Here is a 21144-nt window from a genome sequence, read left to right as displayed (position 1 = left end):
TACTGCTGCAGTGGCAGTGTATGTTTCTCTCATTCTTAGAAAGATTATTATTTCAATTGTTCCATTTGATTCCTACCAAAAATCCCCCTACAACTTGTCTATTAATCTTAAAGGTAGAAAATTTAGAGAAAACTGAATTTACTTGCCTACATTTCATGGTCTCGCTGGTGGAAGGTGAGTTGCAAAGCCACGAGTTTTTGTCCAAAGTCTGCATTTAGCCAGCCAGTGTATACTTTAGAGAAATGGCCAGCTCTTCATAGCATTCCCACTGTGGGAAAGATGATCCTGCAAATATGTATTTTGCAAGCCTCATGAGGTGTCCTAGCTAGCTTTTAACAGCTAGCTGAGGTAATAATAACAGATTAATTGTGGTATTAATCTCACCTAAGTTTAGACTACTACTGTGCACATCTGAAATAATCAGCATAGGCTATTTTTACAGTCCCTAAAGAGAATCAGGCATTTGCAGGCAGGTTTTAATTAATCTGATATTTTGAACATCCTTGTTAGGGTGAACTATAGTCTAAATCTTTCTCCACTAGTTATGAAGGGAAATCAGATGACAAGTAAGATATAAACATCTAGATTGTAGAGGTCTATATTTTATCACATTTAAATATTTACCCTATGTCACTCCCAAGTTTTGAATACTATATTTTAATTTTCAGTTTGATTAATTTGTAATTTACTAGCCATCTTACCCATCTGAAGGCCAGCTCTCACTGACTAATATGCCTGCAGTGCAATAATCCATAAGCACAGTGCCCATAACTGATTTCCTTTCCCATCTTCCTCATATCATGAAATCAAAACCAGTCAAACTAAAGCCACATCCATAATTCTAATGCTTCAAGCAATGTTGAATCATGACATCATGACACAAAACCAGATTAGGAATATTCATACTTATCCTATATCCTAAGGGTCCTAATAGATCCTAAGGATCTCATCTCTTCAGGTGTTAAATAATCCCTTTTGTCATTTCTTCTGTTGAAATATAACTGCACATGTTGCACTTGTATCCAAGTTATATTGCACAGCAAGATTGCAGGGGAAAAAAATGTAAAATAGGAGTCTGAAATGGGAAAAAAGTTATTGCTTTCTATCTGGTTTAACTCAGGAAATTTATTACTAGTGCAACTACTTACAACAAAGGTGTAAAAACAAAAAGGCCAGATTTCAATCTGATGTAGATCAAGGTATATACATCAAAACCAATGAAGGGACATCAGTCTGATCTAATTAAAGGTATAGCCATTGTGTGGAAATATTCTGATTTTTTTGGGTTTTTTTTTTTGTTTTGTTTGTGAGCACTTGCAATGTGGGAATAGGAGATCAAAGTAACATTTCTTAAATCTTAAAGTTAGGTCTTATAAAGCTCATATTTTCCTCTGTTTCTGTTGCAGTTGCATAAACTCCCTAGGTAAGGGCTGAGCATATGAAAGATTTTTCATTGTCTCATATTTTCACTTGATCTGAAAGAAAGCCTTGGGTAAAAGTCTACTATGTTATGGTTAGAACAGTGATGATTCAGAATGTGGGGTTCATCTTAGTCTGGCTTTGCTCTGTTGTAGCTCTGTTGATTGCCGCTCTGTTCTGATTGTCATACTGACTTCAGATCAGCCAGCTGTTGCCTGCTTTTTCTTTGATAGGCAGGGGTAGCAGGGACTGAAAAATGCTTCTCCAATATAAAAGAGAGTTAAAATGGAAAAATCTCAGTCAGAAGGAAGAAAAGAGCTTTACTTATTTTCTCTTTGATACTGTATTCCAGTAGACAGACAGAAGATAGACACAGAGTGAGTGTGTGGAGTGAAAGACTCCTGACAAGTATATTGGTCTCTAATGCTTAGGCTCCTTTGGGGGTCTATCCTTGTTCTTGTTAGAAAGTGCTGCCCTATGGTTCCTTTACAATTCCACATATGTCCCTGTCTTCAAGGGCTATTAGGAAGACAAGTGATTGTGCTTTAGAGTAGTTTTTTATAGATTTGAAAATTATGTCTGCTAAAAGGTGTGTGCTTGGGGGAGTTGGTTTGTTTGTTTATCTCTTTGGTTTATTGTTTTTTGTTCCCCCAGGATTAATAAAACCCCTTTTCCAGTATTTTCTACCAGTTTATATATTTTTTTTTTTTTTTTTTTTCTCATCAGGTCATTGATGAGGTCAAAATAACTTTTTTTTCCTCAATTAGAGTGCCCAAACCCTTAATGGTATGTTTGCATCCAGGTTAAATTGGCAGTGAACAGAGAGCAAGATTACCTAAATGACAATTTTTTTTATATCCTAGTATAATTATGCCAATTTGGGTAACACTTAGACACTAATGACTTAATGTCTTATTGACTCTGATGTTCTTGAAGCACTTTTTTGCTGGTGCACAGATGCTGACAGAACCTAATAGCTTTTAGAATCTTTTGGACTATGGAGTGCATATTTGTGTCAGACTAAGTATAAGTACACATTTTTTTCTCTTTATGTAAGGATAGGTCTTAAAACGGTATAAAATGAGGTAGGCCATATGGCTTTATGTCTTATGGGATGCAAAAGAGGAAGAAATGTTTTTCCCTCCTTGCTATGGCAGCTCTCCTTTGCTTTTCTCAAGTGAGATGCTGAAACACAGCTCCACTGATGACTTCTTTACTAGGAACATGGGTGAGAACATTGCTCCACATTCATGCACAGAAGAGGACTGCTCCCACTGTACTTTGCTGATACATCTATTATCCTTGTCCCTGCTCTGTGCTGCAGAAGGAAAATACAACTGGCTTGCCTCAGAGAATTTACTTCAGAAGCAAAAGAGCAGATTTCCATGGCATTTGTGAATTTGAATATCAAAATGGAAAAAAAATATTATATACAAGATACTATGAACAGTATGAATTTTTACTTAAAAAAAATTTAAAAACCCCAGTTGAACAGTACTAACAAATGCTTAGAGATAAAAGATAATAATCTCCCATAAAAATGCCAGATTCCTTTGGAAGAAATTCTAGCTGTCTAAAGTAAGTTTGTTTCTGGAATACACTTCAGGAAGTAAGATTCAGTTGGTTGATGACAGGGAGGCAAGATCTTAGTTCCAATGAGATTAAATCCTCATGTTGTCATATTGACATCATATCTGTGCATCCAAATGTGAAAAAGCTTTCTTTAACAAGAGCAAGTAATATAATTTGCATAGTTTTGTCTGGTACTAATCAGATCAAAATAAATGTTTGCATTTATGCTGCTGAGGCAGGTAGTACTTTTATCATATTTACCCATCATTTTAACAGTTTTGGGATTAAATTTGTGATTCCAGGAAACAACTGTTGTGAGCCTTTGATGCAGAGTATTAAAAGAAGAGATTAGGGGAAATTAGTAAAAATCAAATCAAATAAACACCTATAGTAATTTTTCTGATCTTGTACTTTACAGTCCTGAATGTGAGAAATTATTCCATATTTTTCATAAAAACATATATATTAACCCAAAAAAACAGTAGAGAAACAGTTTCTACAGTAAACTACTCCTTGGCACAACAGCATAAGTGTTAGGCAGATGGATCTTTTACAGTGTGGCTCTCCTTAAATAAAATGGTTGGCATTTTTACTTCCAGGATAGAATTATGTGCATGTATGTGGTGGGTGTGACACAGGTACTGTGAATCTAATGTGTCTAATTTACTCCTGATCATGCACACATCTGGATAGTATACTGTAATTAAAAAGGATGTTGACTGCATCAAATTATTTTGTTGTGATGTCCAATTCTTATGTTATTTCTTATTCATTCTCTCCAGAAATCCAGGAATCAAATCAAGCTGCAAGATGCTCATAAAGACTAGAAAATGCACCAAGTTTTCAAATTCTGTTCAGAAAAAAATATTCTGCATAACAGCTAAAAAAACACAGCAAAGTCTTGGCTGGCCTTACTCATCAACAAAACATTAAAGGCCTTTACAAAAACCATAATGTGTTATTTCTACAAGATACGGTATTCTATTTTTTTTTTCCTGGAAATTCTTGTAGTAAATTTTTCATGGTTGAACTTAAAGGTTCAGTTTTTTGAATATCTCTGTACCAATCTTTTTCACACAATTTTGTCATAGGAAAAAAAACCAAACACCTTAGCCATATATATTTTGTCATGCTTCAGGAAAGTCAGCAATGACCTTTGAAAATGTGTTAACAGGTAATATTTTTACCTATATTGTAGCACAGATAATTACAATGGATGTAGCATAATATTCCATTGTAATATTCATTATCCATTTATCTTTTCTGTGTATTTCAAAGCAGCTTGTAAACCTCTGAATTTTTAAAAGCTTGCCTTAGAGAAAGAAATGAATTTTAAAGTTATAGTCTCAGATTAATCAAGAAAGTAGAGGCAAAGAATCACATGAAAATAAAAAAAAAACAAACTCTTAATCTCTCTTGAATTTTGGTACTTGTGAGTTATATATGGGAACTTTTAAATAATTTACTTTCAATATTTTACATTCTTTTACTGTCACTGAGAACAAATGGCTTTGATAAAAAGGGCTTAACAGAAAAAAGATAAATATATATTTTTCCTGCTTTATCATTAAACTAGGAAACATAAAACTAAAGTCTCATGCTTTTCCCAAGACTAGCATTTTTCATTAAAATGCTACACAAATTTCAGTTAATTCTCTTTAGCCTTTTTGTGTGCCTGAGGCAACTGCTGAAGAGCTCTGAATTTTGAGGCTTTTCAGACCTACAGCTGGAAGGAAAGGTGTGAAGTGTTTTGAGCTATTGTGTGGTTCATAGGCAGACACTATTTTTTTTCTTTGATCCTTTTGTGTTTAGCAATCATTTACTTCTTTTCAATGATGGTAATTTTTACGTCTTTCCTTTTTTTTCTTTTATTTTATTCATCTGCTCTGGGCCTCAGAAACAGCCAGGAGTGGTGCTCAAGTACCTGGCATCACTTGGTGACCTCCCTGAAGCTGAACACATGGAAAATGGTTGAATTAAAAAAGCCAAGATCTGTCCTCTGCTTGCAAAATGCACCTTTCTAAATGAAGAGTCACCAAATGAGAAAGGGATGATTTATTTTCAAATTGCCCTTCATACATTTTGAGCAAGTTATAAGAATGGCAGCTTTTATAAGGTAAGCATAGTTCTGATCTGTCAGCAGCTCCCTACAAATAAATTTTTCTAATGCTTAGTAGTAGAATGAAAAGATTTTAAAAAATTGTTTCAAAGATGTCTAATTTGATAGAGGAAATGGATGAAAGCAGTTTCCATTGCTGGTGCCTTACTTTTCACTGGAACATCATCCCTGAACACCAACAGTGAAATGTTGAGGATGTCATGTCCTGCTTGTGTCAACAGGTTGCTGAGGTAGCCAGGGCTGACTAGAGTGTGCAGGGATCTAAAAGACAAAAATTTTAAAAAAAACCAAAACCAAACAAAAACCAGAAAGAAAACCAACAAAAAAGAAAATTTAAATCTAGACCAGCAGTATTCAATATTGCAACTACCAATACTAAGCTGGCAAAGTCTAATTCAAGAGTCATGTGCAGATTATCCTGATTGTGATCTAGAAGGCTGTGCCAGTAAGGACAGAAATATTCTGGAAAACAAGTTTCTAAATGCCTACAGCCTCTTGCCCATGGTATGAATTTTAATCAGTTTTGGAAATGACACCTTTATTTTCATCAGGGAATCAGGTGATAAACAGGGATCCAGGGAACCCTGATAAAATCCTGATCTTAAGATAACAAACTAAGTGTTCATTACCACATTGTTATCTTGAGATAACCAAGTTATCTGAAGCTAGCCAAGCTAACTGCAGTGGTTCTGGTTGAAGGCCCAGTGCAATAAAGGTGAGTGACAGAGAATTTTCTCTGATTTCTCTAAGTGGCATACTGCCACAATTTCCACTCTATCTACCAATGTCATGACACTATGTGCCTCAGAAAATCAAGCATAAAGAGGCACTCAAAAACAAATGCAATTAGAAGATGTGTTTGATCTAAAGAATTTTGGCCTTATTTGCCTGGGTAGATTTTGAAAAACGTTTTTGAGGAGGAAGCTGTTATATGATGTTTAAAAATTCAAGCATCAAAAAGATATAATGCCTGTAAGGGGAAATATAAATGGTAAACTGAAAGGAGATTAAATGAGTAACTCATAAAGTCTATAAGCTGTGGAAAAGAGAGAAGATAAATGGCTAACTCAATTTGAAGTTACAGCTGAAAGTCTATGTTTGCAGAGAGGCTCCTTCTGATGCTTTCACATAGACTCTTTATTCCCATCAGGTGATGAATGCTTAGGGAGTTTGGGTTATGGGCATAATAAATGTTCAGACCTCTTCCAAAATATGTGAGAATTACAATGCTAAGAGCACATGCCTAAGAATAATTTATAATCCCCATATCAGCCAGAACAATGTAACAGCAGCACAAGTTCATTATGCACAGGAACAGACCAGAATCTGACAGCTTTCCACTATAGTTTACAGGAAAAGAAATGTTATCTTGGTATGTCTCAAGAAAATGCTCTCAGTGATGCTCGTGCTGGCATGCTTTAACACACACCATTTCCCTGAGTTTCCTCTTTACAAAGAAAGAGTAATACTGCTGAAAATACACCAATATAGCAGTGTTAATTTTCAAATAATTATCTATACCTCTTAATGATCACACATCTAATATCCCAGGAAGGGCACATTTTCTTGATAAGTATTCTGTTTGTGTTAAAGGAAGAGCCTGGCAGCATGAAAATATTGTAACAGTTTAACAACAGCAACAAATTAAGTGTTTTGGTTTCCTACCTGGTGAATAATGACAAGTTTCTTTCCAATTTTTGCATGTATGTAAGATCTGTGGGAAGCCATACATAATGGTTGGTAAAGCAGTTCACATGAATTTTCTTCATAGGCAGAAGTTCTTATGATTCTTGGAGATGACATTCAAATTTCAATAAAACCATGTGATTTAGATGGAAGAAATATTTTAGGGACAACAGAGCACTGACTGATAGTGGTTTAGGTCCATTTATTTTGTATTTAATAAGCAAACTCAGGCATAGTTATGAGGCATCAAGAAAGATGTGATGATAATTTGTCCCAAAGGCTTGTTGGATCATGATAGCTTTCAAAAGAGTGAAAGGAAATAAAACAAAGACACTTAATTTATCCTGAGTGTAAATTCTTAAACAATGTAAATACTCTGCTGCCAGCCTCAAAAGTAGTTAGGTAAAGAAAATGAAAAAAAAATCATTAGAGGTTAAGAAACGTTTTATTTGCAAAGGCAGACACTTAATGGGTCACATTTTCATTTTCTATGCAGCTTTATTCCTGAGTGAGGCAATAGCCTGTGGTGAATATATGAGATCCTGTAGCTGAAAATCATGTCATATTACATAAGCATAATGACAAAGGAATTACAATTGTCCGAGGAAATGTAAATCTTTCATGTCTTAACATTTGTGACTTTCTACCTAAATAACCTCAATTTAATCTATTTTTATATAAAGATTATGCAATTGATAAAGATTTGTATTTAATGCAAAACAGGTAAAAATGCTATGAATGTGTTTTCTCCAATGTAATGCGGAACTAAATTTAATTTGCAAGATCTTAACATCTGGGGGTAAACACAGAATTCCTGTGCTATGTTTATTGATGTATTACCATTTTTGTGTTGCTGTGTAATTGTCACATTAAAGCATCAGTTACTATTCTCTACTTTTTCAGAAATACATGCACAGAAGGACATTGGAGTTTATGATACACAGGAAATTAAACTCCTTTTCCACGGGGAAAGTGAGGGGAGGGAGATGCTCTTATCCTGAAGGTTTTCTTATCCTGAAGTTTTTCTCCTGTTAATGTTCACAGGCTTTGTGCAACTAAGAAGGAAATGGATGTATTACATCTTCTTGAAAACATCCTGTGAGCTTTTAATTTAATATATGAAAATAAGGCTTTTTAGAATTTCAGAGTAGAAAATACAGAAAAGCTTGTGAAATATAAAGAGTAGACAATAGACTGCTGATCTGGTTTGTCTAATTTGTGCTTTTCTTTATTTTTATTTTTTTTTCATATTGTTCCCAACTTCTTTGGCTCTCTCTCAGCCATCCCTGTTATTTTGGTTTCAGAAGTAGTTATTTTGATTCAGAAAGTATGATCATTGCTGACAGTAAAGGCTGCTGAGTTACAGCAACAATTCTACAATTTCTTTCCTTGTGGAAAGAGTGATTCCTTGTGACAGTCTTGATGGCTGAGGGAGAGCAGAAGGCAGGCTCTGCCACCTCAGCCAAGTTTGCCTGATGGGAAAATGTTACATTCTTTCCTGTTTAAGCACTGGAAGTAGTGCTAAACCTATGCATAACAGGAATGAAGATGTTTGGGAGTCAATCCTTAGTCCTAAACTGCACATCCAATGATTCACATAAAAGAAAATGACAGTGGTTTAATCACAGAACCTGTAGTTTCACACTATAGCAAATCTAAAAGTCTATTTACATTGGGGCTCTACATTAATGCTAGGACAAGCCTCAACAGTACTTGCCAATCGGTAACAGCTCACAACATTTATAAAAGAATTTATGTACAGAGGGCAAAGCACTCTGTATTATTATTGGTGGAAATCGACCAGAAAATTTCAGGCATGTACAAGTTTGTAAAAGTCATCTAGGTGTGTTGACATTTTATATTATATTGTGACAAAAGTGAACATTTCTTCATTTGATGATATTTAACCGTAACTGATGATACATACAATTTGTTACCAAATACTTGTAATTTGATTTTGAATCACAAAAATTATAAAATGATAACTTTTTTCTGATTTAGATCTAGCTGTTTGATCATTAGACAATCTTTGTTTAAAATAGCTTGGGCATGTTTTAAAATATCAGCTGTGTAGTGCTCTAAATATTTCTAATGTTATGTTTCTCTGAACTATACAAACCATTTTTATTCCAATTTATCAGCATAACTCATTAAGTTTTCAATTTGATTTCTAGATGATTCTTTTATCTACAACCCAGGCCTTGCTGAAAATTTGCATCCAGAATTTAGTTTAGAAAGTCAAAAATATGCTCAATGGAAAATCGTTTTTGCTTTCCTCATATAAAAATTATTTTGAAAGTGAGACTAGTATGCAAGATATCTATTTTTCTGATCTTGTAGTTCTGAGCCTAGAGTTAAAAATGTTGTCTTTAAGGATTTATTTTCTTCCTTTCAGCTGTTTTGCTTTGTAACTTAAGGTTAAATTGTGAATGTTGGTTCCCTTAATTCTTCTTCCCAAGTCTTTTAATTATACCGTGACCTAAGATTTTTATGTAGTATCTCCAGCTACAATTCCCTACCTTGTCCAACATTGGAATTTTATATAAAAATGAATAATGTATACAACACAGCATTAATTGTTCTACTCAGACTGTCGTGTTCTTTCTCAATTCCCCAGACTCACATCCTATCACTCCTACTCAGAAACTGAATTTTGCTTGACCAGCTCACTAGATCTCTGCTGCCAGCACAAGGTGGTAACACACAGCATTATGTTATCACAGCAGTAATAGGGTCACTGGATTTTAAAAGCTAAAGCAGGCGCTAAATACATAATCATGACAGGAAACATGCTTCTTGTATCTTATATGGAGAGAATATGTGCAAAATAAAACAGCATTCCAGTGTTCCTTGACTCAGAAGTCTGAATTTTTGGATTGTTTCCATACAAAGTAATTTTGCTCTGCCTTCCAGGCCATAGCAAGTTTATGCCCAGCTCACTTGGTGCTCACATAAAGCAATCCAATTCTCTCTGCTTGCAAACATATATGTTGATTGTATCGTGAACTGTTTTCTTCTCTGAGAGGCCTTCTAGGGAGGAAAGAAGATCAGAATCATAGTGACTGCTCTCTCACATGCCAAACATTCTGCTGCAAGCCTTCTACTGCACTTCTGCCCTGGGAAATGTCATAAGTGCAGATTCTTTGGGGAAGCTCGCAGAATACTTGTTTTGCCGTACCAGGATCTACTTCTACATACTTTGAAGAGGTTGTCATTAAGTGTGCATTGTTTTCTCCTCCTTTACTTCAATAAAGGTAGGACTATACGCATCTTTCTGAGTATGAACATTACAGTATTTTGAAATTCATCTCAGGATGCTAATTTTACATCTCATCTGTGAAAAGGTCAGAGTAAATATGTTTCTTGGCTTCTGAATTGATAATAACATGCACAAAACCCACAAATATCTCCTGGCATTTTTCTCTGTCTAGCTTTCCAGAAAAATTCCAATGAGTATTTTTCAAAAACTTATGCACATGCTTTTATTGTTTTCCTCACTTCCATTTCTCACAGCATAAAGAGATACAATTCATGATGACTTGCTTCTGTATTTACAAGATTTGGGCTGAACTCTGAGCCTGGAGCTGTTGGGTGCTGAAGATGGCAGCTGAGAAGCAGTCTCCACTACAGCTGGTGAGAAACACATATACCAGGAATTACTCCTTTTGGATCCCATATACCTTCTGCTTTCCGCATCTGTTCTTTTTGTTCTTGCAGTTAAAGTAATGCTTTTTGGTTTGGAAGAACTTGAGCGTTTTTAATGTCAGAGCTCATAAGGAGAGATTAGACTAACTTCATTCACTCAGCAGCCTGTCATCCTTGAAATAAAACCTAGCAAAATAAACTTTTACCTTTTAGAGTAAGACTAACATGGTATTCTCTTTATATGTTCAGATATTAAAGGAAACAAAACCCTCTTAACACGCCAAGTAGCAAAATGACCCCAGTGAGCTCATACTTCTATGGCATTTTTGCCACTACATCAGGAAAGGGTTGCTATGGAGCAAAGGTTGCTGCTAAGGTGACTGTAAAGCAATGTTTCTTTTTTCCTTCCTTTATTCTTGAAAGACCTTATGTTTCGCACTTGTTGAAATGGTAACATTTTGCTTTTAAGAAACATCGAGTATCCCAAAACATGCACTGGACTTGATTCAATGAGAATATCAGCCAGCAAGAGCTACCTTATTGAAAACCTATGCAAAATTTTCTCATTCATTTGTAATTTCCACTTAAGTTATGAGGTGTCTTTTCCTCACTATTTCCTCCTAATTTTGCTACACTTCCTGCTGTCTGATGTCCTAATTGGCTAAAGATAAAAGTACTCATTTGCTGAACTTTTGGTATTATTAAATATAATTGCTTATGTCCAGCTCCTATTGACTGAAGTTGAGACAGTTTCTGAGGTAGTGAAACTATGAGCTACCTTTTTGCTGTAGGTGTATTATCTGAAAGATGATGACTGTGATACAGCTCTATGACATGCAATGAAGATGACTTCTCTGTTTGCTGCTGTACCGAGACCTTTGCAGTGAAATATGTTGCAGATATGTAAAACTTGTTACTACTTCAAATTCTGACTTATTATTCTGTTTTGCTTTCTTTTTTTGTCTAACTTTCTGTTGCAAAGAGAAGTCTTAGTAGGCTTTTAATTTAATGAATTTTTCATATTACTAACAATATTTAAATGTGCCTTAGTACATGTAGAAAAATACATTATGAACTAATTAGAGGTGATTATTAATTTGTAATTAATCAAATGAAATCCTCTACTGGATTTAATTCAGCAGAAAATCTAAAATTTCTGGTCCTTTCAGTTTTTAAAAGACTAATTCCAGGATAGAATATGTCTGTATTTTGATGTGCTTTCTTTCATGGCTCATGCCATGAAAAAAATCAGATTAAGAAAACAGAAGCCAATAAACTAGCACCTTTTAAGGCAAAGAGTAAAAAGCCTCAACTTTCTAGAAGTGTTCTTCTAGATAGGTCTATTCACTTGGTAATATGTTTAAAGATGAATGAATGAAACACTGATTTGTAATAAAGGGAGGTTTTACTTCTTCATTTACTTATCTGTTTTTTCTCCCTGGCTGCTCTGAGTTATAGGGTGTTAGGAAATTTATACAACAAATCTCTCTCTCTATCTATCTATCTATCTATCTATCTATCTATCTATCTATCTATCTGAATCTAAGGAAGCTGCCAGAACTAGAATTCAGCAGTAATTGAAAAGAAACTATAAATTACACAAGTAAAAAATTTCAAAATAATAGATGCTCAAGGAGAGTTTTTCACCTCTTACAATTTTTAAAATTGCTTTTCTAATTTTTTTTTCCTCAGAGTAATGGTGCTATTTGGAAATGTTGAACTGAATGAACACCAGGAAAGCCAAAGGAGTAAGATGGTTGGCATATGGTTAGCAAAACTACCCATCCCTATCAGAAAGCACGGTTCTGAGCCCATAGGGTGTTTTCTTTGAGCAGGTATGTGGGATATGAGTACAGAAACAGGGTGTGGATATCATTCTGTCTTAAAAGGTGGTAAATAAAATATTTCTTATTAGTTCCACAGTATTGTTAATAAAAAAAACCCAACAACTTCTTTTAGAGATTGATCAATTTTTATTGGTATTATGGACTAGCCAGACAGAAAAAAATATTACTCAGATTTACAGTACTCTATGTGGCCCACTGCTAGAGCTCCAAATGTGGAGTTCACACTACTGCCATGATTTGCTCATCATACTTTAAAAAATGTAATTGCATATGAGTCTGAAGTGTAAGATTGTGTCTGTTTTATAAAAAAAATCTTTACTATGCAGAATGCATTTTGTTTCCATAATGGTGGGATATATCTGTGTGTAAGCACACAGAGCATTTGTGTGTGTATGAGAATGCATGTGTGTTGTGTGGTCTATATGTAAATTTCTTCTCCAATAAATTTTAAAAAAACCTTAAAATATGGAAAAAAATACAAATCTAAATAAAGCAAAATATACATTAGCTGTTCTATGCCCCCTTAAAAATGTATTTACATTATGAAACAAGCTGTTCATGTTAAACTTAGTAAAATGAGCTCTATCTGTGCCACAAATACAGCACAACCATTAACATCTACATGCACTTCATAACCCTGGTTACTGGTATCTAGCTCATGTTGTAGTCTTAATCTTTTCTCCCTCTCACTTTTCCACTTATTAAGTGGCTTCAGAAAATCTTTTCATGAAGCAGAGGCAAATGAATAGCTGATTTTGTGGCTTTTTCAAAGTACTTGAAGGATTTACTGAAATTTATTTTGTCCTTTTTATGACTTTATTATATATGAAATAAAAGAATATATAGCCTTCAAAATATTTCTGGATAGCTCCCTGATTTTCAACTGCTATCATACTCTCTGCTTTTAAAACTTAAACTACGAGCTAGAATATAAGTGTATATGCATATTCTTGGAGAAAATATAAAAATTTTGTCAAGATAGACATATGAATTCAAAAAGCTACACAAAACAATACCTTTGCCTGTTTCTCATAGATGGAAAACACTGTAAGAATTCTCAGCCACCAATACATTTGTCTTTTTTTTAATATCTTTTTTTCCACAACATTTTGGAAGACTTATTGCTAATCTATCCTTATGACTTAAATATTTGAGAAAAGGGGGAGATGTCATGAATCCTGTCTCATTTTACATTTTCTCAGCTCAGCACTTACTGCCTTGTAGGAAAAATCCAACATCCTATTGCTTTTTCCTGCATTTCTCTTGCAGTCTCATCTCCTTTCTACATCTGAAAGTCAAAGTATGTTTGTTCATTTGCAGAGAGGAGTGTAATTGAATCTTCAGTTTCCTTTGATTTTTATGGGACAAGTTAGAAAAAACTGAAAGAGATAAAGATTTTAAGATAAATTTTTAAGATAAAGTATTAAAAAAAAAAGTATAAATTTTAAATTTTTAAGATAAAGTATTTTTGTTTCACTTTATGTCTTGGGAATATTTCTTGGTAAAATGCAGTCCCCAGTTTGTAATGGAGAATTTTGAGGATACATTTTGAATGTCATCTCTGCTCTCTGCAGTCCCTTGAGTGAAACTCTGGAGAACAATTGGTCAAGGGCAAAAACTCTTAACATTCAGATCTTTCCACACTCTTTTCCTTTGAAATATCTAACTCTGTGAAATTAGGGTGTACACTACTGCGTTTCTATTCTTTATGCAATGTATCTGAGATGCTTTCTCTGGTATGATAATTTGGCTAGCTTATCTTTCTTTGCACACTCTTTTGCATCTCATTGTCCATCCATGTCAGCAAAGTCTTACCTTCTCCTTCATGGAATAATTTGATTATGCTGTAGAATTTACAGTTTTAAAATCCTTGCAAGTTTTCATGCCTGCATAGTTGAAATTTGCCTTTTAGAATAATACACTTGTACATCAAAAGTCTTCTAAAACCAGGATTTTGGATATAATGTCTTTACTTTGTCCCTGCCCTGTATGTTCTATTTATGAAGTATGAAGGAAAAGTAGAAGCTTGAAGATTGAGAGGAAACAAAAAGACCAGCTTCCAAGTGAAAATAGCTGCTTTACCTTCTGGTAAATTTTTTTTTTAAATAAGTCAAATAATTATAACTATATAAACTTAATAAATTTCAGTAAATTATAAAACAAATTTCTTGAAAAATAGTTTCTAATTTACTGTAATTTATGTATGAATTTATATTTACTATAATACAATTTTGTAAACAATAAGGTTGCAAAAATAATTAGTTTCTTCTTTTTGCTACACTCATACTTTAATTCCTATAGAATCCTTCCTCAATGGAACAAAAATAACTTGTCAAGATCAGAGAAAGTAATCTGGCATTATATGTGACTGCAAGATTATTTTAGCTGGTCAACTGGTAAGGAGACTTACTGTAGAGTTTTGTTTTATTTATAAAAAATACTGCCTTACTCTTGTCCCTGCTTCTGCCTCCCTAAATGACACAAGGTACCTGGGAACAGTTCAAATCTCAGTGGTGCTGTTTCAGTTAGCCTTGCTCTGAGCTACAACTACTTCAGGGAAGCAGATTTAGATTTTAGATCCCTTTAGTCCTTAGCTGCCTGTGCTGGTGTTGGCTGGGCTATGGTAAATTTTCTCTGCAGCAGCCTCTGTATGGGGCTGTGTTTTGGATTTGTGCTGGAAACAGCATTGATAGTCCAGGTATGTTTTAGTTGTTGCTAAACCACGTTTACACAGACTCAAGGCCTTTTCTGCTCTTCATCCCACCCCACCAGTGAGGAGGCTGAGGGTGCACAAGAAATTGGGAAAGGACACAGCTGAGACAGCTGTCCCCAGCTGACCAAAGGGATGTCCCACCCCATATGGCCCATGCTAAGCATGTAAAGGTGGGGAGTGAAGAAGGAAGGGAGAAAAATTTGAAATGATGACGTTTGTATTCCCAAGTAACCCTCATGTGAGATGGAGCCCTGCTTTCCTAGGGATGGCTGAAGATCTGCCTGCCCATCGGAAGTGGTGAAAGAATTCCTTGTCTTGCTTTGCTTATGCTAGTGCGCCTTTTACTTTCTCTATTAAAATGCTTTTATCTCAAACTACAAGTTTTTCCATTTTTATTTCCTGATTCTCTCCCCCCTCCTGGGGGTAAACCACAACACTTCTCCACTGGGATTACTGTCTGCAGGTTGTTGTATGTGTTATGCTGCCCACTGCAAATTGAATACATCTGAAATCATTCTCTGTATCTGTCTCACAGTCCACTAAACAGCCAGGAAATGAAATTAGCTTTTCTTCATTACTAACTCAAATCATACTCAAGTAAGAATATTACAGAAAATAATTCCATGTACTATAGTCTAGTTTGGAGCTTTTATGCAATTGATTTAGGGTTTTCTTTTGGTTTTTGTTTTGGGTTTTTTGTTTGTTTGATTTGTTTTGTTTTAAAACAATAGTTTCTGATTCAGATGCATAGTATCTGAGAAAAACTCTAAAACTTCTACTGTATCTCCTTTGTTTTGTGTATGATAAAAACTTTGTCTTTGTAAGTGCCTATTCTTTATCCATGCTTTGGTATTTCTTCATCCTTGCATTATCTTCCACAAACCATCTCCAGGTTTCCTTTTCCAGTGTATCATTTTCATATAATTGAGCTGAAAGCAGGAGAGCTTGTTAAGACAAAATGTTTCCTCTTTTTTAATCTTATTTTGTCTTTTAATTTATTTAGGTATTTAATCTATATTTTCCATTTTGCCAGAGAATACTTAAAAAAAATTAAAAATCCTGTTGTCTGGCATACTAAAAGGTGTAGCAAATGATGATCTTGCATGAAGGCCAAGTAGATTTCAAATAAACATATAGTGACATTTCATTCACTGGTGTTTGCTATTTACTTTATTTCAGGTGTCAGCACAAAGGTAAGGGAGAATAATTCTTTCATTGACTGAATACTGCACCAATAAGGGATTTCTGTAAATAATGTAACTTGCTTATAAAACAATACACTGCTATAAATCTAAAATACATATAGCCTTCTAACATCAACCATCAAAAATTTTACATTTTCCTGAAGGAGCACACATGAACACAGGGACAGATTAGCTTGTGGATGGAAGGAGAAATGAGTGGAAAATTAATGATTTATATAGTACCCAGTTGGGTCCTGCCAGACAATTTGCCTGTTTTGGTTTGTTTGTTTTGGTTTTGTTTTGTTTTGATTGGTGATTTAAAAAAGGGTGGGGGGTTAGGTATAACTTGCTGTATTTCCAAAGCAAAACCCTGCTCAGTTTCAAATTGGAGGCATTGTATATCCACATTTCAATATGTGGGAGGGAAATGCTTAGGTAAGATTCTCCTGCCAGGTGCAGGTGGCACCCAGGAACCGACAGAGGAGCTGCAGGGGTGGGGTTGGAGAGAAAAGACCAGGGGCTGCCACGTGCCAGGTACATCCCATCCCAACCACAGGGAGCCACCACAGGGCATAGCTGAGCCCTTCAGTCCCACTCATGGCACTTCTTGGAAAGAGTATTCAAGGAAGGGCATAAATCACCCTTTTATAGTGTTTTATGTTATGGAAAGAGAGGTGGACAGAACAAAGAAGAGTGTGATGGAGGTCAACACCAATTGAGGCTAAGGTGTTGACACAACAGACCAACACAATTAATTTAAATTTCTCCAGGTTGAGCCTGTGCTGATCACAGGAAGAGCTGGTAAGAATTTTCCCTGCCTTTATCCTGACCACAGGATTTCTCCTTCATGTTGCATTTTCAACCCTCTCCCACGGAGAGTGGAGAGTGGGTTAGGTGGGTACTTGGCTGGTAGCCTTGGTGGTGCTCATGGACTCAAACTGGAGCACAATGTGGAGCAAAAGCAGTTGCAGAAATATATGAGAACAGCAAAGGGAGCTGGAATTTTCCCCATTTCCTCCTTCTTCATGGATCAACAATACAAGTCATCAACTGCAGTTCATCAGATTTACAGGTTCTTGCTGACCTGTTTGGATAAAACAATAGGATTAATTGATATCACCACTGGATGAGATAATGTACACAATTTTGCCCTCTGGAGGACTCAGTAATTTTGGTGCACTAGCCAAGCCAAGTATTTTTGTCAGTTCAAAGGAGGACCAGCAGATCAATTGAGTGCCAGTTCTGGATGTCATCATTGTTACAAACCTACTGATCCCCCAGGAGGCCACAGGGGGAATTTAAGCTGCCTTAACAACTCTACGCCACTCTCAGCTTCCACCTTTCTACATTGTCATGCTTAGTGAACACCATCTCTCCCAGATTTTATGGTAATAGGTAAGCTTATAATGGTATTTTGTCAAGGAAGACATAAAAAATAGTGCAATTAATGTAAATGTAATGATTTTTTTAGCCACTACTTTTTTTAATATCAGTGCAATAGATTTTCATTTACCTGTAATAGATTAAATGGAATTATGCTGCCAATTTTTAGATTAAATTCATAAAAGCTATAAAAATAAGTTAAGTAAACATATGATTTTTTTCAGCTGTCTTCCATGCAAATTGCAAGCAGAAATATTTATTTGTTTTCCCAGATATTAAATTTCTGTTGGCCAAATTGTGCCTATGGGTATAACCACGCTGAGGTTGTTTAAAGTATGTTTTTATTTTCTGTAACGATTGATGTGTTACGGAATTTCAGGAAACTTGCCTGAAGGAATATTTCTTTATAGTGATAGGAACAAACCCCTATTAATTGAAAAGACAAGCCAGAACGATTTTCAGGTTCTAAAGAACATTATAAATTAATGGAACCCCTAAAGAGGGATCAGAGTTATTTTGTTTCAAAAAGTATTTGCTTGCATTTCTCATTAATTAAATATGATCTCAAGTATGAAAGTAGATAAAATTGATTCTGTACTAATCAACACATATTGCCTGCCTATGGCAGTAATATTATGCTGATGCACTCAGTGAGAGTGGTCTGAAATCAATACAAAAGCACTCAAAGCAATGCTCATAGCCTTCAGCTGTGATGTTTTCAGGCTGTTTGCTTTATAATTAACAAAGCTAACAAATAGCATGAGGAAAAAAATATTAAACCATGCAGATTTTCTGAGAAGGAAAATAGAATGTTATTGGGATTTAAGGTTTTTGTTATTCTTATGTTACAAGAAACTACATTTTTTTTCTCAAGAATGTCATTATGGAAACCACTTGTAAGTTTCTTGGGTTCATACATTTGGGGTATACTTAGTTTAGGAAATGATTTGGTTTTCTCATTAACAAAAGCATTCAGATTGATAATTTTTTTTGTTTGTATACCATTTTTGGTCATAATTATTTTCATTTAGACTATAAGGCTCCTATGATCAGTATCATGCCTTCACATATTTTTGTATTATCACAATTTTATATGGGTGAGAACATCTGAATTCACTTGTAAGGTCTTACTGTGTCAGATCAATTACACAGTAATTGTAGTGTCTCAGAAAATTCTGGCTTCCTGTTACATTGGAAAGACTTTTTTGTATGTTAAATTTTAATCTCAACAGAAAAATAAGGTAATGCACAACAAAAATGCTAATAATTTAAGTGATGCTATTTTAAACACTGGAAATATTTGTAAAATTCTAACTTCTTGAGGAGGTGATGCTCTCTGATTCATAAATGTTTCAATTTATTGGAAAAAACTCAATAAAACCCCAAAACAAAAGACTCACTAAGCAGGAAATAACACTCCAGTACCCAAAAGTTAAGTAATTGATTGTAACTGACTTTTCTTGGAAAAAGTAAATTATTCCAGGACGTATTAAGTTTGAAATGACTAAGAAATAACTATACCCCAAAACCCCAAAAGGAGTTAGAGCTGATGCAGCCTTTCATCGGGACCCAGAACAGTGCAGAACAATTGCGCATCTCCCTCGTGTTTATCCTTCAAAATGTCAACAGGTTTGACTGGGATTTAAACATTTAGAGTAGAAATTAAATTTTTACAGTACCAATGGGGACTGTGGGGAAACAAGTAATAGCAATCTTACAGTAAAATCAGCTTTAGAAGATAAGTGACATTTAGTTCATATGAGGCAGCATATGCTTTGTCTCCTTTCTTCAGCTGTGGAGATGCCAGGCTTTGGGCTAGATGATGACTACCTTCAACTCCAAATCCTCCTCTCCTTGTTTACTGCCAAGTAAATCTGGAGATATCTCATTTCTCAGGACAATTTCCAGTGATTCTCATCATTGCAGGGTAGCAGAATTGAGCATTTACAGTTCAGTGCAGGGTCCTTTAAAAGATGTAGTGTGAGACCCTATATTTGCCATAGCCTGAAACAGCAAACTCCCAGCAAACAAAGCAGCACATACCTTTGTAATTTTTTTCTCCCTCTTGTGTGATAACTTGCCTATTTAGATCAAAAGCTATGTAAAATATGAAAAATAGGCATATGGATCCTGGAGTGAGAACATGTCAAGGCATACAGCTGTATGGCTCAGACCAATCATGACTTGATTTTGAAGGCAAGGCCTCCTGGAGCTCATTTGTCTACAAGGCTGTGCACAAACTGGCACCTCACAGTGGGGTGCAGAGATGTCCCTCAGCACAACCCCTCTCCCTAGCTATAGCTTTACCAGTGTGCTACCCCTCACTCTGCATTTTGGAACAGCATTCAGCCTCAGAGAAGCTAGGGGGTTGAAGCATGAATTCTGTCTGGCCCATATGCTGGGGAAAAAAAGTCAGGAAAAAAGACAGATGGCATGTTATCCCCAGGACCTGAAACAAGCCAGCCAGACATGCTGCAGCTCAGATGTGTTAAGGTGGTTTCTTCATTAAACTAAAGATTAGTGACTCATAAAGAACAAATTTACTACAAAATTGTATTTTTTTATCTTGCTGAATTTGCTAAATGTTGTTTAAACATAACAACGATCAGAAAGCACGTAAATAAATCATATTGCTGTTGGGGATTGCTTTGGTTTCTAAGTTCTCTTAAGCCTCTCAGGTAGTTAAATCATGTTATTAGCAGTTTTGTTACACATGTCCATATTTTCAGTTAATGTGGTTCCATTTATCCTTAAAAGTAACATCATGACTGCTAAGTGAGTTGTAGCATCAGACAGAGATCATTGCTACCTACCAGCTGAATCATTAACAATCTGGTTAAATATCAAGAGGCAAACACTATCAAGAGTTTAGTCACTCAGAGTCAGGCTTTTGAGTAGGGACAGTTTGGGACTTGGTGCTTCTGTGGAGTATGGTGTTGGAGTAGGGTTACCATTTGTGCCAAATGTTTGCAAAAGTTATTTAACATTTATGAAAATATTTAATCGTAAAGAAAACAGAAAAGTTGATTTTCAGGAATATAAGTGCTTTATGAATATTGCAGGTTTATTGCATAGAATCCAAACACATAGGAACATTTACAGCTGCCCCTTTTCAAGAAGAGAGAACTGAGGCATCTATTGACAAAGGCCAAAACTATTAAGTGGCATACAAACTTTCCATGCTTAGTTTGATAAAGCTATTCTTGTGTTGCTGGGCATTGGAGGCTTTTTCCTTAGGTCTAAATTTATTACTTTTTTCCCTGTCAGGTTGAATCTGCAATATTGCACGTGTTTGAAATTGACTCTTGCATTTGGATGTAGTAATGAATACTCACTAATTCTACATATGCAGTTCCAGTTGTCTCATACTGGGCATATAGAAAAGGAAGAAGACATGACTATTGATAAAAATTCTTGTTCACTTGCTCAGCATCCTGCTCATGGATAAGGTTTCTGTCTAGTTGTCTATAGTAATATTTTCCTAATTGCAAAATAGTCTCATTTGTTTCTGCGCTGTGAATTCCTTGTTTTTCAGTCACAGAAATGATTGAAGCAGAGCTTAGATAATTTTCTAGT

General features: G+C 35.2%; 1 long non-coding RNA gene across 1 annotated transcript in view; it reads left to right on the top strand.

Annotated features, from left to right (window-relative positions):
• The window catches only part of LOC147653059 (uncharacterized), a 37131-nt gene extending 27483 nt beyond the window's left edge, over positions 1-9648 (top strand). The window contains exons 2-4 of the long non-coding RNA XR_015286690.1: positions 3774-3967; positions 4889-5107; positions 7700-9648. This is a non-coding gene — a long non-coding RNA (uncharacterized LOC147653059). The remainder of the gene's footprint in view (positions 1-3773; positions 3968-4888; positions 5108-7699) is intronic.
• Positions 9649-21144: the final 11496 nt, after the last annotated feature.

Source organism: Cyanistes caeruleus, chromosome 5, assembly GCF_971803275.1.
Source record: "Cyanistes caeruleus chromosome 5, bCyaCae1.hap1.1, whole genome shotgun sequence".
NCBI classification, from domain to species: domain Eukaryota; kingdom Metazoa; phylum Chordata; class Aves; order Passeriformes; family Paridae; genus Cyanistes; species Cyanistes caeruleus.
Note: the sequence above shows the minus strand (reverse complement) of the source record. Positions and strands in the feature narration are given on the sequence as shown.